The sequence below is a fragment of the Taudactylus pleione genome, unplaced genomic scaffold (genome assembly GCF_031769625.1).
Source record: "Taudactylus pleione unplaced genomic scaffold, aTauple2 ptg000265l, whole genome shotgun sequence".
NCBI lineage: Eukaryota > Metazoa > Chordata > Amphibia > Anura > Myobatrachidae > Taudactylus > Taudactylus pleione.
In genome coordinates this window covers 8141851-8162332 of record NW_028284667.1, presented here as the reverse complement: position 1 = coordinate 8162332, position 20482 = coordinate 8141851, and the positions used below count along the sequence as shown (strand labels likewise).

The 20482-nt window shown below is 40.0% G+C and overlaps 1 protein-coding gene and 1 non-coding gene across 3 annotated transcripts in view; both read right to left on the bottom strand.

Annotated features, from left to right (window-relative positions):
* The window catches only part of GPM6B (glycoprotein M6B), a 128585-nt gene that overhangs the window by 101687 nt on the left and 6416 nt on the right, over positions 1-20482 (bottom strand). The gene's annotated exons all lie outside the window — the stretch shown is intronic.
* On the bottom strand, positions 4452-4667 carry LOC148513997 (small nucleolar RNA U3). The gene has a single exon (XR_015880127.1). It is a non-coding gene; the product is annotated as a small nucleolar RNA U3 (small nucleolar RNA).

Here is a 20482-nt window from a genome sequence, read left to right as displayed (position 1 = left end):
CTTTGTTTACCTAATTCTCCTGTAATGGATGTAAACAATTTAGTACCATGCAAAGTGCTTAAGGCACTTAAGCTAGGAACACACCTTTGCGATCACTCTTTCAAAGCAATATTCAATCGACTTTACTTCCGATCCCCTGTACATCACAGCAGCCTAGCACACGCTGCTGTGTGCTGGGATGCACTGAGAGACTGCTCGCGGCTAAGCAGCAGTCCCCTATCCCTGTGGGGGAAGTGTTCACACTGATCGCACCCGCCACTGACTAAATAAATCGTGGCCACATCTCTCAATATTAGGCCACATCCCCTTCGCCAGGGCCCGGCACGGCTGCTGACATGGTAATTGGTTAAGCCCACAGAGTAGACGCTGCTGCTGATGGAGAATCGCAAGAGCGATTGACGTTGCGTACACACAGCACTTTTGGTCCGATATGGCCCAATGGAATCAACTGAATATTAAAGTGAACATAAGATTCGGTCCTTCAAATGTGCCCAGTTAAAACATGCTCAAGGTGCGTAAACACTCTTGCGATATTATCAAAAGAATGGGTCAAAATTGAAAGAATGGCCCAACAATGGTATAGGTGTACCCCCAGCTTTACTGGGTTGTACCCAGTCCTACAAAAGCAGCCATAAAACACTTACTTCACACAGTACTACAAGACAAGCATGGGATCTAGCTAATTAAGGGCCCCATTTACAAACGAAGGGAAATACCAGCGGGAATTTTCGTTTAGTATCACTGTGATACAAACGAAAATTCCACTGGTATTTAGTAATACTTACCCCTCCGGCGAGGTCCTGCGAAGTCCAGCGGAATCCTCGTCCTCGACGAGGTCGTCTTCTGGGCTGCTGGCAGCCTAACGCTGCCAGCGACGGGGCTCCAGGGTCATGCGCATGCGCGACGGTCTGTCTGCGCATGTACATGACAGGAAGACCTGGCAGTGCCTGGAAGGCTTCGTTGAAGCCGGAAAGGCACCTCTGGGTCTCCATTGCCGGCAATGGGGCCCGCATCGCTCTCACCATCTTTTAGATGGCGAGAGCGATGCTGTACAAACAGCTCCAAACAGCGGTAATCTTAGATTACCGCTGTTTACTAAATAAAGCAAGATGGTATAACCCCTTTAGCGAGCGCTAAAGGGGTTATATTTAGTTTGTAAATGGGGCCCTATGTTATTTTGTTTAAACTAATAGGTCTGTTCAATTACATGAAAGCGAACTCGCATCAGGAAATCAGGATTTAATTAGAAATTATTATTAGTAGGAATTGCAAGATTTTTTGACAAAATGTGGAGAAGTGCATGAAAAAGTGGGAGAATCATCCTGGATCCCCCAAAAAGTGCCAATTAAGATAGCAGGACCATATAGCTCGGTTAGTGACCATAAGGAAAGTACTGGAGATACTGAAAAGGTGTCAGATGTCTGATTTTTGCAATTTTATTAATGGTAGAAAAATGATAGCAAGCAGGTGTTTTTTTTAGCAAATACAAATCTTTACAGTATTTTTGGGGACAGAAAAATGTCTGTAAAGTGATTTCTCAATTTGTATAAAGTTAAAAAAAAACTAAAAAAAAAAATAACCTTTCATTTGCAATTTCAAATACCCCTGTCCCATGAGCACAACACTTACATACATGTCTCATACCCTTTAACCCATTATTGAGATTTTCAGAGAAAATCACCTGAAAACTGACATGTCAATTATATTCATTGGGAGGGATGTACCAAAGGTTCTGCACGGTGTCCCAACACTTTTTCCTTAACATAAAAGATTTTCCCGACCTTTTCACATGCTCAGAGTATAAAAAATTAAAATAAAAAAAACCACACACAAATTTGCTGGTAAAATGCAATACAGGTTTGGAATTCAATTGCATATTAAATTTGTTGTGCAAATTCGCTGTGAAAACAGCTCACAGGTACCAACTTGTTCCTAAGTAAATTGACTCCTATGTGTTTATATAGGCCAGGGGTAGGCAACTATGGTACTCCAGCTGCTGTGGAACTACACATTCCAGCATACCCTGACAGTTTTGCTGTTAGGGCATGCTAAAACTGTGGCAGGAAATGCTGAGATGTGTGGTTCCACAGCATCTGGAATGCCACAGGTTGTCTACCTCTGATATATGTTTTGATGAATATTAAAAAAAAAATATTGGCTTAATAGTGCTTTGAGCAAGGTAGTCATCAAGTAGACAATGCATCAAATTTACTGTTACAGTAAACACACACAGACATGTCATTAATAAAAGCCATTTGATAGGTTCTTTATTAAAAGTTCAACCAATATCACATTTTGTTTCTTACCATTAGGAAACCACTGTTTCAAAATGTGTACTAAACAGAAAAGGTACACTGGGGTCTATCCAGCAATGATTTTCTTACATTAAAAAAAGCGGAAATTGTAATTTCCGCTTTTTTTTTGTAAATCCCCTATTCAGCAATGGGATAATGGAGAAGATAATGCAATTATAGTCTCCATTAATTCCCATCTTGCACTGTAGGGATCAGCCATTGATCTTCAGCAAAGCAAAAAGTGTTAAATTGCTCGAAAAATCATTACTTTATATAACGCCATCTCAGAATGGCATTATATATGAAGATAATGCCTTAAATTGCCCAAAAACTGCAGGGACAGAGGGAATATTTCCCACAAGTCCCTGCAGCATCCTGTAACTCCGCCCAGTCTCCATGCCTGGTTTGCGGTGACCGCCGGCAGATAAGTCCAATTACAGCATGTTAAACCTGCCGAAAGTGGTTGACATGTGTACGCAGGCTTTATACATGTATATTCATGTGCTATTATATAATATATACACACATATATATAATATATATATATATATATATATAATATATATATATATATATATATATACACACACACACACATTTTAAATAATAAAGCACATAAATATACATGTATACAGGCTAATATAAAGTCTGTATACACATGTCAATCACTTTGGAAAGGCAGTAATTGAACTTACCCCTCTGCGGTCACCTCAAAGCCGGGACAGAGACTGTTTGGAAGCGCATGACTGAGCATGTACAGTAGCAGAAACAGACGGTATTGTTTTCGGAAACCGATAACAATGCCTTCTGTAACATCGCATGGATGGCGTGATACCGCAACCGCTGTCCCTGCAGAAAATAATGCTGAATAGCTTACTTAAGTTTTAATAACGCATAAAAAATCGTGATGATGTTGCCCGATAAAATTCTGGGCAACATCGTCACTTTTCCTGAATAGACCCCACAGTCAGCAATTAGCTTTTACCTGTGCAAGTTAGACAGAGAAAATAAACTGGTTACTATGTTTAGTGCTAGTATTTCACTTAAATGCAGTATTGTAAATGAGCCTTATGGACCCACGTAGTTTATTATCTGGTTTTTTTTTTTTTGTTTGTTTAATAATTTTCCTAAGAATTCAGGCAACTACTTTATGGTTCAACGCAAATAGACATAAATTATATATAAAATGCAGTAAAATTTCAGATATAAAAGAATGTCCCGAAGAATTCTGTTACCATAAGAACAAGATCCAATGATAATTACTGCACTGGGGCCCTCTGCTGTCTATTAAAGAGCTCCAAGTCTACGGTTACGGGGAAAAGGAACAAGGCTGCTGGAGGTCCAGAAACAAAACCTAAGGCAACATCAAAATGGTGTCACAGATTATAAATCACTTAAATACATAAAAGTGCACAATAAATCTCACTATATATTTTTTTTCAAGGTGCATAGCTCCACCCCCTGACAGCCACAAAGCCACGCCCCCAGTTTTGAATGGCCCACTGGCCCAGTCAGTCATAGAACAGAGATGACCATCGATGGTCATCCATTGAATAGTTGCTACCATCGATGGCCACTTTTTAGTTTGCCATCGATGGTAACCATACTGATGGCTATCCCTACTCAAAAACATTCTGAAGATGTATAAATAATGGTATTTAAATTAATTAATTGTGTTAGTATTTTTAGCCGAGCATAATTTCACATATATAGCACAACAGTTAAGGTGCCTACACACTTACTGATCAAGTTTCCCCAGCAGTCCTGCACCAGATTTGGTCCATCTTCAAACGATCTATCCTGCATCCATGAGTTTTTTTCCTGTGCGTTGTGTCCCAGATTGCCAGATCTGCCCTACAGCACATCAGATCTGGCTATGCGATGTGCGACCAGCGGGGACGCGCAACGCATCGTGAGTGGGGTAAGTGTGTAGGCACCTTTACATTTACACAGAGATAATAGTAAAATAAAATAAAAATAAGTCTACTCAATCCCTAGTAGAGATGTAATTACTTTGATCAAAATTTATTTTATACTTAATCCTATTATACCTATGAAATAAAGAATTACCACTATATTAATAGAAGTGTATTCTTATTACATATAATCCACACTTCAACACCACATGATGTTTCTTTCTTTGACTGTAGTAAAACAACCACTCAGCTTGTGTTTCCTTCCTCCAACTCTCCCAAAGAGAAAGTGGAACGGTCATCAAAAGCAAATAGTAGCTGCAGTAAAACAGCACTATAAGCTCACTTCACGCTCAGAAGAAAACACTCAAGCTCTTCATCATGGTTGTATGGTCTGGACACTTTAGAGCACATTTCCAAAGATTAAACCTATAGAAATGATCCCTGAAAGTATAGTCTTAACATATGCTTGTTTTCATGAAAGACCAGCCTATAGCAGCTCCTCTTTAAAACATGGGAGACCAAATTTTCAAAGTCATTATAGCATTCAAAATCGACTGTATAACACAGAATAATAATAATAAGGCTGTAGTTCTTACTTAATGTTTGAAAATCATATAAACTGCTGTAGTTTTAGCATGTTAGCAGCATTCTTTAAGTAATTTACATAAACCACACCCATCGACCAATCAGAAAACAGTTCTCATTTCTCTGCCTTGGAAGTCCTTCTTGGGTATGTTAGACAGGTCGCAATGCTCTTGGCCAGAAGGTTCACATCAGATCAGCTACTGTTCTACCAGGTTTAAATTGTAATGTGCTTTTATAACTTGATCTCCTGTATTATTTAGTTACATTGTCTATACGGATCACGCATTTGAAATTATTAGGAGAGTTTGTAATCGGACTACATAAACAACTGTGAGCTGCAAGTAGCATAGACTAGAAGTTGCCACCAGGTGGCGCTCTGCTAGGTAACTCTAGCACAAGCATGTTTTGTGACTCTCACTAGTTGTGGAAACATATCTATAGATGGGTTGGGTATGATATCCCGGCTGTCGGGATACCGCTGTTCAGAATACCGACAGCCTGAATACCGACACCCATAGGATGCTAAAAAGGTTAAAACTTTTATAATCCCTACCCTAACCCTCACCGATGCCTAAACCTAACCCCCCCCCTTCCTAGTACCTAAACCTAACCTCCCCCTAGTGCCTAAACCTAACCTCCCCCTCCCCGCACTCTAATCCTAACCCTCCCTCCCCAGTGCCTAACCATCCCCCTAGTGCCTAACCCTAACCCCGCTAGCCAAACCTCCCCCTCCTCCTTAGACCCCAATATTTACCTATGGGATGCAGACTGGTGTCGGGATGCTGGTACCGGGATTTCAGCACCGGTATTAAGACAGTCGGCATCCCGCATGCCAGGATGCGACTACATCCCCTATAGACCAGTGGTTCACAAACAAGGCACCCCAACAAGCCAGGTTTTAAAAATATTTAGGCTTGTGCGCAAACTAAACGCTGTACTGTGCCTTGTGCCAGTCACACCCCCTGGGTGCATGACATCATGAAGAAGGAAAGGGGGCGGTAGCGCCAGGAATTACAGCACTGCCAGGAGCATTCTCAAGATGCTCGGGGGGACTGTAAGATCTGCAGTGTCCACATCTGGACAGTACGGCCGGCACTGCAGCAGCGATTCTGGCTGCAGTGTGCCGTTCCAGGAACCTTGCCAGCCAGATGCAGCGGCCCTGGGTGAGTGGCTCTGCGCAACGGCACGGCTCACTCGGCCCTGTTTAGGGGGAATTAAATTGTTTTTAGGCGGTCGTAGCTCAATGGGAGCTATTAGGCGCCTTTTCCTTATCGTGGAAAGAAGTTAGACTTTTGTGCTTTATCTTATTGTGAATACCACCCAAATGCTTAGTTCTCATTTCTCTTAATCTTATATTTGGTCTTGTGTTTTTTGAACGCAAAATGTAAAGCACTTGGAGTCCTATATAAAAAAATCATTATTTTATGAATTAGTCACAGTAAACAAGGCAATACAAGCAATTGTGTTATAGTAATCCCAATGGATTAATATTAGTTACTACTCTAACTGAGCCAGGTTTAGGCACCAACCTATTAGCAAGTTATCTTACCAGGGAAATATCTCTTATTTATATTAATGTATGACATCAGGAGTTTGTTATCTAGTACAAATATCTTACTGCACGCTTTATTACTTGTCCTAACTAGTCCACTCATGCTGCAACTCCCATGAATGATAAAGAGTAGCACAATCATGGAAAAATGTATTGTATTTGTGGGATATTCAAGCCATTAAATGTGTTTGAAAAACTTGCACTATGCTGCCCTTCGACACATCCTGCATCTCTCTAGGACCAGTTGAAGTGCACAGAGAGAGGATAGTCATGCATCACCTTGATTTCAGCCAGTAGAATTTGTTTGCCACATTGAGATTGCAAATCGGTAGCAATCGTTAATGGTTCACAACAGTACTATTCATGCTGAAATAACAAGTATTAATGATTCTTACTAATGTTCCAATTGGGTTCACAAGCACGCCCTACTTTTATGAAACTCTGATTTTTTTCAATTCTTTCCAATGTTCAAAACAAAAAAGCAGATAGTCAACATTACACAGCAAAATCACATTTATGCAACAGGTTGTATAAAATGAAACATATTTGAGCCAGAGAGCTTTGATCTTTTTTGTGAAGATGCTAGTCTTTGTCATTATAATTTATGCAGTGCAGTGCCTTACAACCTGAGGATATTATGGGGCATTGCATTTCATACTTTCCTGGGAGAATATATCTGCAGCCATTCCTCCTGTAACCAGAAGAAAGCCATTTTATGGTGCATACACACGTAGCGATCAGCCAGCAATACGATATCACTGGCTGATCGTCATGCACCCTCCCTGGTGTGCTGGATGATGTATATTGATCACCCAGCACACCACATACTTACCGATGACTATAGTGACTTGCGATCAACAATTGCGGGTCCCTATAGTAAACCTGCTTGATATTGAGCAAGTTGACCGGCATGCACGGCAGATATCGCCATCGTCCATACCTGGTCGCGCATCGCTGGTCGATGTTAAAGTGGTAGGAACAATTTAAATGACCAATTTGAACGATAACTAACGATATCGATATCGTTCAAATCGATCATTTAAATCGCTACCTGTGTACGCACCATTAGAAGAACGAGTAGTGGAGCTCTGCTTCAAGATTGTTAGCTGGGTAAGGAGAGGAGAAAACTTAACACCTACAATATATATGGTTGTAATGAGAAGTTTTATAACACTACTGTACACTAATCCCTTCATAAAAACTACATTGAAATAGATGTATTCCACCCAAGACGTTTATCTGTGGCGCCATCTGTTGGCAGAATAGTTTTGATAAAAATGTTATTAGCAGTACGCCTAGAGCTTTGTGTGTGTGTGTGTGTAGCCCTATCAAATTTCAGACTACTGAAATCCAAAATTTTATATGGCTGTATCTAAGAAGAATTTTTTGGGGGGTTTATGTAAAGGAGCCCATGTACCAACATTCTCAAAAAACGATTCCACTTTATTTGTCTCGATTTAACAATTCTCTGATACACCAATATGTGTCCATACAGTGCCAATGTTTTCCAGCGATTCGCTTATCATTTTCATCAAAGCTCAGATCTGCGAATCGTGAAAGTGCCTTATTTTACTATACATGGATTGTTGTATCGGCTGAACGCTACCATACACTGCCAATCTAGAGCCATGATTAGTCAGCAAAATCCAACATGTTGGAAATTGTGATTCCGATAATTTTTTGGTTTGAATCGGTGAACACTATACATTGCAGATTTTTTAACAAAATCAGCAGCAAAACGCTGAATTGACCCAAATGTTTGTTGATGTATGGGCCCCTAAGAGTATTTCATGTAAAATTGATTATCTCCTAGTAGGAATCTAAGACTATTCTGAAATTAGATTCATTTTGCAAAGTTAGAAAAAAAATAAAATAATGATAATTAAGTTTCCTAATACTTTTTTTTTTATTTGCAATGAGTGCACCCATGCCTCAGATTTGGAGGCCCAGGACAATGGACAATATCCTAGAAATCAGCAGGAAAAGACTCCTGTAATTTACCAATGGACAGATTAAAATATTTCTTCATCTAGTTGTCCATGCATTGTCATACAGTAACTACTTGAGAAAATATGAGCAACAAAACCTGTTTGCATATCATTGTCAACTATGTTAAGTGTTCATTCTAGCACCCTGTACCTGTCACAACCAGTGCAGTTCCTCTTTCCATCCTGGGGTGCTGCTCTCTGCTTTGGAGCTTCTAGCACACTCTGGTCTGTATCTAAAAGTTTGTTGCATCAGCTGAGTGTGCTAGAAGCTCCAAAGCAGAGAGCGACACCCCAGACATGAAAGAGGAACTGCTCGGGTTGTGACAGGTGCAGGGTGCTAGAATGAACACTATGTTCTTATTACTTTAGAGTCATTGTGATTCAAAAATACAAAGTGCTAGGCTTTCATCTTCATCAAAGCGAAGGTATCCATGGTGAACAAGGAATACATGCGTACTTTGCGCCAGAATTTGTAAATCATTTCCACTGTACACAAATAAGAAAGAATAAACGATACCAGACATGAATGGGAACATTTAGAGAGGTTGGTAAGGACAACGCACACCAATGAAAGTCTTAAAGACCCGAAATATCATTACAGTAAATGTCAGTGTAAAGTCTTCACAAAACATAACTCTTCAAACATCTCAAATCTCATCTCAAAATATTAGCCTCATTAGATCTACCTCTGACCTGTGCATCACCTCTGGTAACACCTGGGGGGGTTGCTTCATCACTATGATGTAATGTTAACATTTGCACATATTAGGAGAACCTTATAACAGCAGGCTTAATTAGCTCCAGACAGGCTTTTTTATTCATTCATTTTATTGGCATATGATAGGTTAGAATCAATTGAAAATTATTTTTAACCAGATTTTAAATCTTCAATATAATTTTAGTAGAGTTAAACGTATGAATCAGAAGTAGAATCATACTGCTCTCAGCCCAAAATCTAACAATTGCCCCTAGAATAAAATTACCCTGCATTTTATTTTCTAGTCTAATTTGTCATAGAAACGGGAACATTTTTCTGCTGCCTGTTACAAGCAGCTGATGGCTGACACCCACACACTCTAAGACTGACAACTGTGAGCAAATGTATAATCATCTCAGAGAGAGAGATAGAGACAAAGAAAGAAAAGCGCAAAATAAAAAATAAAAAAAGCAGAGTTAGTTGCAAAATGGACAAATTAAACTAATAGTAATAATCACACAAAAATAGCGTATTTTCTCCTATACACACAGCCATAATATGTAGCTCGAGACGTGCCTGGCTCCACCAAGTCATCTACAACCTGTTGATGACAAAAACAAACAAAAAATGTGCAAGTGCCAGATGCACACAAGTCCGCATTGGAGCATGTATGTGCAGTTCTTTTTGAGGCCATGCGCATTGTGAATATGCACCATTTATGCTGCACAATCTGACAATACTCTAGTCTGCACTGTGCCCATGATCTTTATTCCCTTTGCTTCATCAGGATGATAAAGTGGACCTACCAGAAGTGGTGATCATATAAAGATAAACGGCAGGGAGGCTCTGAAATCACTGGCCTGTTATAATGAATTATGGCTTTCTACCTACTGACATGTTAATTCTCTATACAACAACCAAAGTGCTTTTTGATCTGCAGGGTTCTATTTCCATTGGCTGTGCTTTTTACAGCTACCACACTTTTTAAATGCAGTTCAGTCTTATGACATCAGAGATAAACTAGAGCACATACCCATTTACTTAACTCCAAACAGCAGCGCACACAAAACTGCAAAATATTGCAGCATACAGGTCCATTGATCTCTATGCCGTGACACCTATGGTTTCCCCCCTGGTAGCATCAACATACGCTGCGCAGAGGTTACTAGGAGAAAATTATTCAGACTTTCCTTGTTGAATGCAACCAGGGGAATCTTTCATGAGCACAAATGCCAGGGTGATCTAGAAGCAATTCCCAAATTAAGAAAAATTGAAATCATTCCCGTTTTAGCGCAAGCACAATTACAGAGCGGATTGTCTGTAGGTAGAAAGTGTGTCTCCGCACAATCAGAGTCCACAGACTAAGCTTTGACTTAAAGGGCTTTAAGAGGTATTTCCCATATGTCCCTTCCACTGAACAGGAGTGGCTCACTCTATTTGTACATGAGAAACACATGGCGTTATGAGCTCAAACTCTTTGCTGACTAAGGGCCTCATTTATTAACGAGTTTTATCCCCAAAACGAGTGATACATTACACTGTGTAGGATAATGGTGCTCCAGCCAATCAGCTCCCAACTGACAATTGGGAGCCGATTGGCTGGAGAACCATTTATCATACATAGGGCTCCATGTACAAACGAGTTTCAGCTGTTACAACTCGTTGCACATGAAAAGCAACACCTCATCCTATTTAGTAATGCACATTTAGGGTTTGGGCATAATAGAGCTATTTGTTAGCGTTTTATCATGAGAACAAATGGCAACCTTTATTTACTAACGAACGGTAATGATAACTTACCATTCATTTTCCTTAAATGAATCTCTCTCTCTCTCTCTCTCTCTCTCTCTCTCTCTCGTAGAGTGCACATCACCCGGCGCCCTCCCTCCATCAGTAGCCGGCGGCCCCCCCTTCCACCCTGCCGCAGCAGTACTCGCCTGTCTCCATCCCTGCGAGACAGTGGCAGCAGCCTGTCTCTCCAGCCCAGTAAACAACACCGTGTGCTGGGCTTGGAAGGAAGGTTGCTGCCACTGCCAAGCAGGGGTCAGTGTCGTACAGTGCGTCCATGCACTTAACCGATGGGAAGCCCACACCCTACCCCACCACTGCGCATGTGCTGGACATAACCCTCACTGGGCATGTGCAAAGAGTGGAAGTTGGAGAAAAAAAAATCATCAGCGCTATCTGCATAGGAAAAATAGCACTAATAGGAGCAATCTTCATTAGCGCTCACACCTAGGATGTGTCTTAATAAATACACATTAAAAAATTTTAAATAACGCAGTGAACCATAATGAAAATCATCACTGCAAGTAGAACTCTTTAGTAAATGGAGCCCATAGTGATATTTATCACTCGTTTGGTGATAAAACTCGGCCTAAGCCACATATACAACAAACACAGCAACATAAAAATAGTGTTACCAGATCATTCATACAAATCTTGACACATACGGATCACACATGCTGCATGCCTGCAAGATAGTAGCCATTTTCTGGCCGTATGAAGCATTAAAAAGTTTGAGTATTCTATGTTCCAGGCTCACTGTGTTCATGGGACTATATAATACCCCTTTTACAGCTAAAACCCAGGTTATTTGTAGGGTTAACCCGGGTTGCTGCTAGGTGTAAAAAGGGCCACAGTTGGATTCCCGGGTCGTGTGACCCAGCAATTAAACCCAGGTAGCTTGCATGGATTAACACAGGAACGAACCTTGAAACCCTGCAGTGTAAAACGTATAACCTAGGTCGGACGACCCGGGTCCCGTTTACAGCTTGGGTACTTCTGGGTTTCTCGGTGCATGGAGATGATGTCATCGCCAAGTGTGGGGAGAAGTGTTCCACTGCACCCATGTGCAGAGTGAAAGTCACTGATCCGGAAATAACCCGGATTGGCGCCACAGCGGAAAAGGGGTCTGTCCCGGGTCTGACCTGTTTTGGAACGGTGTTCCAAATCTCGTGTTAGATCCGGGACTTAGGTGGAAAAAGCTATAAGTGTTCAAACATGTAATAATACTGGCTCTTAATGGTCTATAAATTGTCACATGAGATCACACAGCCAATGCATCAATCACCTGTGTAGGCTTATTAGCATTTTCCATACAGAAAGAAAATAATAAAAAGGTGACTAATGTGCATGCTTGTTTTCATATCTGCATGATGGATACATTTTACATGCACAAAAAATTTACCCGATTTCATTACTTTTCTTTTACTGCAACCAGTTGAATTTCCAATTAACGAACACAATGGCACAGACAAGTCATTAACAATGGAAAATGGGAGACTCAGCAGATATGATCAGTCAATGCTTTCATTATTCGTTAAAAAAATTAATAAAAGAAAGATACTTGTTCAGAACAGAGTGTTTGTCAGAGTGTGAATGCAAATTCTGAACAGAGGACAAAGATGTCAATGTAAAAACAAATGCTACATACACTGTCAAAGTGTCAGTATAAAACCAACGCAGTTCATGTCACAGAAGTACGGAGACATTTTACAACAGCTTTTAAACATATTGTAGCCTAGTGTTGTCCTTTATCGGTGACCAGTAAGGTTGCAAAAACATTTCAGTGGCAGAAAAAAGGAATTTGAATGAAGATATCTTTCCAGCCATTTACTGTTGTCTATGCACTTCCTTCATAGCTGGACGGTATTCCTAAGGGCAGAAAGCCTACCATAAATTGATACAAATATGTTAGAAATAAAAATTTCAGAGCCTTGTGATGAGCGAATGATGTTAGTAAGCCAGGACTGTTAGTCCCGTGGCTTGCGGCCACTAATGGTCCCTGACCTAAAAAATGCTATATGGGTTCTATTGCCCGCGGTACTTTTACCTGCACACCAGTTCTAAGAAATGTGGCATGAATTACAACCCATCACACTTCACTATACAGCTTAGTTTGGAATAGAGTGTACAATGGTCTGGAACTCAGTCGGAAAGATACAACACTGTTCTTTACTTCATGTTTGGTTTTCTAATGGGGGCTACTGCACCAAACTAGATACGCCAGGCACTATTCAACTGGGTTGTGATCTACGGACTGGGCAGTAATGACACATAGTTACATATATTTGATGTTCAGTGAACTATGCGTTAACCTACCATGCCTTGTACATGGGGGCATGGATACCCTGGAACATTCTGCAGCCACCACGCTACAAATATTACACCATGGAATAAAATTCATCACCCAGAATGGCTTTGACTTTAATGCTGTCTAATAGTTTCCGTCCTTGCTGATGTCACATTTACTTAGACTTCTATACCAACATTATCTTACCAAATGTTGTTTCTGCAATAACTAGAAAATGGAGCCACCTTTATTATTATAACTCTCCAATTATGTAGCACCAATAACACTCTCTCAAAAAACACTGGAGGCCTCTTAAGGCGGGTATCCACTACCCGATTAAAATGAGCGATTGAACATCAACGATATCGTTCATTAATCGTTCACAAATCGGCCAGGAAAATTTTGAAAACGACCAGCAATGCGCGCTCCCACTGGTCGTTTTTTGATATCTATCATTGCCTGAACATGCTGGTCAATCTGCCGATAAGGACAGATTGCCCATGTTGAGGGATGAGGGAGGGTGTCTCCACTGAACGACTGATCATTCAGTGTAGACACAGCACAGATTGTGAAACGACTGCAGGATTACAATGTCGTATTCGTGCAGTGTTTTCAGTCTGCTAGTGGATGTGCCCCTTACCTCTCGCAGTCAGGTGGCTTCTCCACAGTTGCCTCAAATTACAGACTTTTGTATCCTCAGAATCACCCAGTGTCAGCAGAATAATAATCTGTGCAAAAATTGGAGATTTATGCATGTAGAGGTAATGCGGTGCTCGTCATTGCAAAAAAGTGGTTCCAATCTGATACAGGCCGCAGGTTCCGTCATCATTTGTTGATATGTGGATCCCAAAAACTGTGTAGGGATCACATATTTAAGTAAACATTAATAATCCTAATAATGTGGCCTCCCACTCACAGCTACATAGACTAATACTAGTTAGCATGAAGGAATCTGCAAATGTTGACAGTCCTTCAAATAAAATGTAAAATATCCAAATTTAAGCAGTTTCAGAATACAAAGCAGAAACCAATCTTATTATGAGTGAGATTAAGGGGGTCAATCCAATTAGATGCAAATTGCAAGGTGCTATTTTCTCTTCGAATTCGCACAGCGAATTCATTTTGCAATCCAATTAGCATCTCGCACTGAACCAGTCACACTTGAACTCACATTTTTCCTTTTGCAACTCCCTGACTGAGAAAGATGGAAAGGAAAAAGCTTTATTTTAAAGTTAAAATGTCGGGACACCATGCTGAACCTCTTGGACACCCCCTAATGACTAGTCAGTCAATTGGAAGTTTTCAATTAGCTTAATTAGTTTAATAATTAAATGCCATTTTCTGGGGTAAATAAAAAAATTGCCCTCAAATGGCCCCAAAAATCAACTTTTTTGTTAGTTTAGGCACCCCAAATATAATTACAATATATTTTTACATTGAAAACTATTTTTTTTTTACCCCAAAATTTTTCCTACTACTTTTCTGCAGTTTTCATTTAATTTGTTTGAGATTATAAAAAGCAAACTTTTTTTTCATTTAATTTTTCTTTGTATTTAAAAAATAAAAAGTCAGCCATTTGACACCATTTAAAAACCAACAGTACCTTCTTAATGCCCACAAATAGCCTTCTATACAGTCCAGCTAACGAAATTATACATTTTGGGGAGGGTCCAGGATGGTCTCCCCACTTTTGTCATGAACTTCTCTCACATCTCATTTGGCAGTCAATTCGCAAACCTCCGCTGCAAGTACCGAGAACGGGAATTTTTTATTGGATCGGAGAGTTCTGGGGAGCGCGCGCATGTGTGTGAAGTCTGCAAGTTTCAAGAAAAACTCGCTACTCGCAATTCTCACCTAATTGGATTGACCCCTAAGAGTGTGACAAGCACAGCAGAGATAGTGAAGTATTAGTATGTCATTACCAAATATATACCTATAATACCACAGTCTGTGTTATATAAAACTGCTTTGGAATACTTTGGATAAACTTGTGATATCCTGTGACAAGGCGTACTGTACATTTATTTAGCTCACTCTACTTGTGCATTCACAATTAGCATTCTGTGTGTAGTGAATTGCTGTATAATATTTTAGATCTTATTTTTATACTAGGACTGGAGAAGCACCTAACAATAAATAGTTTTTGACATCAGATATTCTCGAAATAGTTTAATACATATTACATCAAACTATAAAGTAATGGTGCATACACACGGTCAGATTTGTCAGATTTGTCAAATGAACGATTTCAACTATTTCTGACTGCATTAAAATGAGTGGAACCGTCCAAAACTGACTGCAAAAACATCAGATGTCAGATATCGTTATCTGACAAGCGCATCGTTCATCTGACAAACATGTCAGATATGTCAGATTTTCCTTCAGATATGAACGCTTAATCGATTTTTAAAATGGTTATTATACAGATCTGAAGGAAAATCTGACCGTGTTTGCACCTTAACACATCAAAATAATGTGCATAGATAAATACACATGACCACCAAACAAGGTTCTAGTGCAATTTTATTTTAAAGTAGTATTTTCTAACATTTTCAGCATATCAAACAGAAGCTGAGAAATGCAAATCAGCATCTGAAACAAATGAGGTACTGTGCAGTTATTTCATTAAGTAACGTTGTCTGTGACAAAACATTCATGGTCAAATGCGGAAAATCAGAAGTTGTCCCTGAAAATTGCAAACAGTTGGCAACTATGTTTTCTATGCATTTGTGCCGAGCAGTTCTATTTCATAAAATCCTTGTTATGGGAAATACTTGGAACGCAGTGTCTTGTCTTTTGAGTGAAAGAGGCCCAGTAAAGTTGCCTCCGTATCAGTCCAAGTACCTATACCTGCAGCATCACCTACCTGGGATGTTCTCAGAACTAAACGTATCTGCTAAAAAAAAAGTGCAAACACCCATTTTGTTTTCTCAGCACTCCAATAAATATACAAATTTGTTGAATATCTTTGTAGTATTTTTCTCAAAAACAGGTTGCTAGGTCATGTTTCTCAAACACAGGCTGCTAGTGATTTGGCAATACACAAAAACAAGATAGATAAAATTGAAAGTTTGTGGTTTTGTGTATAATACATTTCTGTTGCAACCAATGAACTCAGAAAAACATTTAATGGCATGATGACACTTACACATTGTCTGAGAGCACTGCATTTTATTCATATCACTGCTATTAGCCATTCTGTGGCAGTGTTAGAAAAGAACCATCAAACTGACAGTTTCCCATGTGAACTATTCCATCCACCACAATGGTGTCACATGACCAGTCATTGTGAGAGAGTTACACCATGTTGTGAACAAAAGCCAAAGCCCCATTCACACAAACGATTCAGCCAGACAATCAGATTAAACCATGGTCGTATTAGCCCAGCTAGAATACTGCAATATGTAGAACAGTGTAGTTATTTGGAGATGCCTTGATATGTGCAATATCCATTCATTTTAAAAGACAAAAGGGGCTTTATCTGGAGTTAGGAGGAAAACCAACCAGAAGTTGGGGGATCTTGCTTTTTCTAACCTTGTCAATCTAAAGTCACTACATATTGTGTATTCTCACCCATTTCTCAACAAAGAACTGTTAGATCACATGAAATATATATATATATATATATATATTCTTTATTAACAGAGCGCCATACACTGTATAGATGACAATGAAAATCCTGCACCACTAGCGTTTAAACAAGAAACAGGCTTTTTAAATGCTTAACATAGAAACTAAGCAAGAAAAGGGTTAGTTACATAAGAAATAAAATAGGAATACAAAAATGTTAGTCTAAAGCAAAGGAAAAGAACAGCTCACATTTGAGACTCTGTAATTGCATAGTCCTAGTTTGCAGTTGTATCAAATGGATAATATTTTGTGCAGCACAGCAAAAAAATAATACTTTTCACTATTTACACTGAAAAGGGTAGACCGAAGACATAAGTTTGGCCAACATACTTTCTTAGAAACCACAAAACACAGAACGTTGGACCAGCACACCCTCAAAATAAAAGTGAAATCGTTAACAACAACTTCAGAACTATAAAGAGTTCTACACAGTTTGCTTGTTTTAGTGGTCATAGAATGAGTGGATTTAATGTATATCGGTTTTTGAACAAACACTTGCATCATAGAAGAAAATATCAGTAGTTCCACTTTATTACTTGTTTAAGCCATAAATCACCATACAGGGTTACAAAGTGTACATATATTTTGTACTTTTTAATTTTCCAATTTTAGGTTTTTAATCTGAGTCTTCTCCGTCAAGACTATTATTCAAACATTCGCCTCAAAAATTGTTTCTTTTGGAACCAAAGCCTTGAAAAAGCAACACTGGTTTAATGCTAATTCGCCTCTATAAAAGACAGCTGTTGGGTTTGGAAACAATGGATACAAGCCAAGACAGGCATTAAATGTAGAAGAAAGGTTGTAGAACAACTGGTCTACTTTATAGGTATCAATCATTTCAGTTCTGGTACATTTTCTAAGCAACTACAGGGTAAAAATTATTACACAAGTGTTTGAGTCTGCAGTGGGGCATTACTGGCAATTGCCTCTAAAGCTGGGTACGCACTAGACGATATATTGGACAATTTGTAATTTTGAGGCGAATCGGAACGACAAATCGTCCAGTGTGTATGCAATATTGTGCACTCCCGAGCGTCGTTCATCGCATCTTCAGATCGCCTGCAGTGCAGCCAACACCATGCTTCTGAATGTGGCAGGGAAATGACATATTAGACGGTCGTACACCAGATTGTGCAGTGTGTACGGACCGCCTGATAGATCGTGCAATCACCTCTGCTATCGCTGGGTACACACATGATTTAGTGTGTACCCGGCTTTACTGGCATTGCAAATAATAATTAAGCTAAACATTCTGCAAATATATATTTGTCATAGCCTAGTGATTTGCACACCACATTTTGTGTAGGTGACACAGCTTCATAAGGGCCTGTATGAATGAATCATGTAAATTGCACATGTGTGCGCCAGGGACCACTGTTCCATACTGTATTTCATATTTTTATCACATAGCAAATGTATGTAATGAAAACATGTCAAAAATCTATAAGATTCTGAACAGTTTTTATCCCCAACATAAATTGTAGCAATACAAAACCTATAGCAGTCAGGAGGCGGTATGTACGAAGTATCGCATCCGCGATGCCGGACACACTTCCCAATATCGGAACATGCCAGCGATAACATCGCCGGTACGTAGCTAGAAAAATGCAAAAGGACAGCTCTCCTGGTAAGGGTTGCCATTTGCATTAGAGGGACTTCCATGTTTATGACCCAGAAGTCCCTCTGGCATCCTTCTGCGCATGCCGCAGGGGGAACTGGGTGGGATCCGATTGGATCCCTATTAGGGGGAGTCCCGAAAAGAAGCCCATAGGTTAAAGATGGCGTTACCCACCGGGACAAAACACCGGAATGCATTGCAATACATATGAGAAATTTCAGCCCTTAGGCGGGATGCCCAGGAAACCAAGATAGAAGAGATCATAGTTCTATTCAAGCATGTTTTACCCACATTCCACTGCACAGAGAAATTTTTAGATGAAGATGCAATTAATAAGACTAAGGTATGTCACTACAAAATGTCTAACATATATAACAGTGTTGGGAGATAGGTGGAGCACCACAACCTTCATTAGCTTTGTGCCCCATTCCAACTAATCCTCTGCTCCCAAAAAAATATCGCATGGGACTGAATGGGAACAGCTGGCTTCCCAGCCATGTGACCTCCTCAGCACAATGAATTGAGATCATACAACACATTCAGTGGTAACCCGCTGTGGTGAGGGTGTTGTGGAGCGGTGCATACAACTTATAAGTACTTGGTTCTTGGTCAGCTTCTGTATCACACACCCCAGCAGAGAAGGACAATACCCAGGACAGACACACAGATATAGGTTTTAGATGGTATGTAAAACTCTGATATATATTATACAACCAGTTTGTCTGTAAAAACCAATGCGGCTTATACTTATTCATATATAAACATAAACACATGATAACACCTTACAATATGCATTAACACTATTTAGTTTAGTAGAAATAAATACTTCCAAAAGACAATTAAGAGATGCATCCTAATATATTAATATAAACGCAATGTTTTTCAGTCTCCAATACACAGCATATATTATTACTTCTTGGTAGTGAGTCTTACAGCACACACTAACTAGATCAGGAAAGTTGTTAGGTAACACTAAAGTCCAATATACAATGACAGTAAACAAGTACCCTGCAAGGAAACGGAATTATCACTTAGCTCTTTACAAACTGACGTTGTGGCCGGTCAACGCACAATGAGGCTTTTGTACGCTAGCATAAAAATATAGTGGTATAAATGCGAGGGTGTGGGTTAAACAGGTACTTTCTGTCTCTATCACATAGACTGGCAATTGTCAAGCATCAAGGTACAGTTCACTGTGTCTCCTCCTTCACTAGATTTTCTTCAAGTAGATCATTTTTTTTTTCCTGAGATTTTTGAGTCTCACTGGTCAGTCACAACAATGGATATTCCTGAAAGTTTTAAAGCATATCTTGCAGGATTAGGGCACTTCTTGCGTTATTAGACAATGTATCTAACAGCTAAAACGTTCTCACCCACATGATCTCTTCTCAGGATCAGACTCCTCCTCCAAATGTAGACACAGCAGTGAAGATGGGTGGAAGTCCTCATCTCTGAACCTTCTCTATTTCTATTCTCTCAGCTTCCCACTGACACTTCGGTGGCTTTGCTGGAAGTCTCTGTCACTCTGCAGAGGTTTTTTTCTGCACTGAATTCGGTTTTAATCTCAAAGTGACTTGACTCCTATCAAGATGGCCCCAACAGCACTTCTCACACTATTCCTCTCACCGGACCCCTCTCTGACTGCGCACAATGCTGCTTCGCTGCTGGTACACAGGCCGTAAAGGGCAATGCTGTGTGGCGGCCATGGTACCTTCTGTATCGGGGGCATTACACATCTGATTGCACAGTAGCTAGAAATGCAACCTCATAAAACAAGGTCATTGCTTCAAATTAAACTAGGTCTTCTCTGTGTGGAGTATATAAACAAGAACTGCGCTGGATAAACCTGGACCATCAATCGTGATAATATTAAAATACATTTCTATACAGTTTTATATATATTCCACTCGCTGTTAAGATTACTCTCTTTGCCGCTCACACCTATTGCTGTGTGCCAGAGGGAAATTCAGATGTGTTCGGGACTTTGCACAACTGTCAGTAGTTAGCCCGCTCTGATTCTTGATCCCTTGGCGGCTCTCACCCGCTGCCGTGTGCCGGGGGGAGGTTACATACGATCGATGCTCGGAGCAGCTGACAGGCAGTAACCGGCTCCAACACTTGGCCCCC